This window comes from Brassica oleracea, chromosome C3 (assembly GCF_000695525.1).
Source record: "Brassica oleracea var. oleracea cultivar TO1000 chromosome C3, BOL, whole genome shotgun sequence".
NCBI lineage: Eukaryota > Viridiplantae > Streptophyta > Magnoliopsida > Brassicales > Brassicaceae > Brassica > Brassica oleracea.
In genome coordinates this window covers 30,935,233-30,937,396 of record NC_027750.1, presented here as the reverse complement: position 1 = coordinate 30,937,396, position 2,164 = coordinate 30,935,233, and positions in this window count along the sequence as shown.

The following is a 2,164-nucleotide window of genomic DNA, read 5'->3' as shown; positions in this document are numbered from 1 at the left end:
GTGTTGAATCTGCTTGATGCATAAATGTCTCCAGACCCGCAAGGTATTCTTTCGTCACTCTCCCGTTAGCATCTCTATGCATATACATCCACTTCCGCAACTCGTAAATAGTCCCGGAGCCAGCCATTTTTTTTCTTTCACGTTTTTTGTTGTTGGTGTGTTTAAAATGATGTTCAAACATCCATATTTATAGAAAATTTCGAATCTGGTAGTTGTAATTTTTCTATGAATTTACGACGAAAATTAATTAGGTGGCAAAAAAAAAACGTGTAACACTTACAAAGTTGGTGGATTCAAAATTTTCTCGCTAAATACACGTAAACTATTTCCTCGTAAATAACACGCGAAGTTTACGTCGTATTTACGAGGAAATAGTATTTCCTCGTAAAATACTCGTCAAATTACATCCACTTAACGACGAAACGCTTTTGTCATTACGTTACGAGGAAATAATGATGACTTTAGTTTTCCACGTAAGTTTTTTGTAAAATCGACGTAAATTTACGAGGATTGTTTCTCCTCGTTAATTTTCCTCGTAAAACATGTGTTTTCTTGTAGTGTTAAGCGATTAGATCACAAACAATATTCTTTACCTCCTAAAATTGTTCCTAATATTTATGACATGGTTAATCTATTACTATCAGATTCCTAAAATTTAGATGTACCTTAAAAGATTGTAATCTCTTACTTCCACAAGAAATAATATATTCCAATACTAATAGAAACAATATCTACAAAAACGCTATGACATACACTAATTAATAATAGAATCGATAATAGGAAATGAAAATAAGTTGGACCCTTTTTCTAAACCTTATACATACACTTTGTATATTCTGCAGATAGAAAATGAAAATAACTTTGTATACATATACTTGTAAGTCATTTTATTTTCTTATATTATATAAATCCATAGTTTTATTTTCGGATATTTTCCCTGGTTTAGCAAATGGAGATAATTGTTCATCAAAATATTCTTTATAGTATTATAGTCTACTCCTCATTATTTATTAATAATAACTAAAACTTTACAATCCCATGTAAATAGTCAAATTTAGGAAATTATATTAAATAAAAATGGCTGTTTACATTTGTTATTTCATGCATATTTTATATAACTGTATGCCAATATTGTAAATTTTATAAAACAAATATATATAAACAACTAATCCAATTAACGATTTGATACAATAAATAAAAATACTCCATATAAGCAACATCAAATTTTGTGTATAAATATTATATTCAATTAATATATAATACCGATAAATGTCAAAAATACACACTAACAAAAACTATAAAAAAATATTAATATAATACCTGCGCGGGTGCGCGGGTCAAAACCTAGTTACTAGTTAAAACTTTAAAGTAGTTTCATAAAAGAATTTAAAGTCTAAGAAAGCGAGAAAGTGAGCCTATTTTGTTGTTATTACAGAAAGAGAAATATCTCTAATACATAAACTCCAAAAGCAAAATCAATCAAGAAGATCAAAATTGTTTTTTCTTTTCTGAAAAAGGACATTGAAGATCAAAATTGTTGTTACTACTACGGGTGGGCATATCGGTTTAGTTTCGGGTTCGGTTTGGATTCGGTTTGGTTTGGTTAATTTGGGTTTTATAAAACTCAACCCAATTAAAACCAAAATAGCTTTGGTTTGGGTTCGGTTTGGGTTTAGTTTGGTTCGGTTTAATTCGGTTTGGTTTAGATTTAGTTTGGTTCTTTAAAAATCTATGAAACAAAAAACAATTTAAAGCTCGATGACAAAACTCTTAACCACGTCAAAGGAAGAAATACATAATAAGCAAAGAACAGACTATTTGTAATCTAATTAGCGTAACAAAGACTTGTAAGCATTGCAAAACCTATTAACTAAAAGCCTATTTGCATCTACCTTTTTGTTTTTATTGATCCTATGATAACTTTGTTACATAATTTAGAGAATGAAAATTAGAGAAGATGAACGAAACGAGATGGCTATGCTTTAGATGCTTATAGTTTTTAGGTTTTGTTTTCAGTACAATATTTAGGTATTAGAATTATTTGAATAATATTTGGATTTTTTAAAAAATATATGAAAGTTAAGAAAAAATGGAAAACGAATCTTTAACTAAAATTCACAATATGTTAACATATATATATATATATATATATATATATATATAT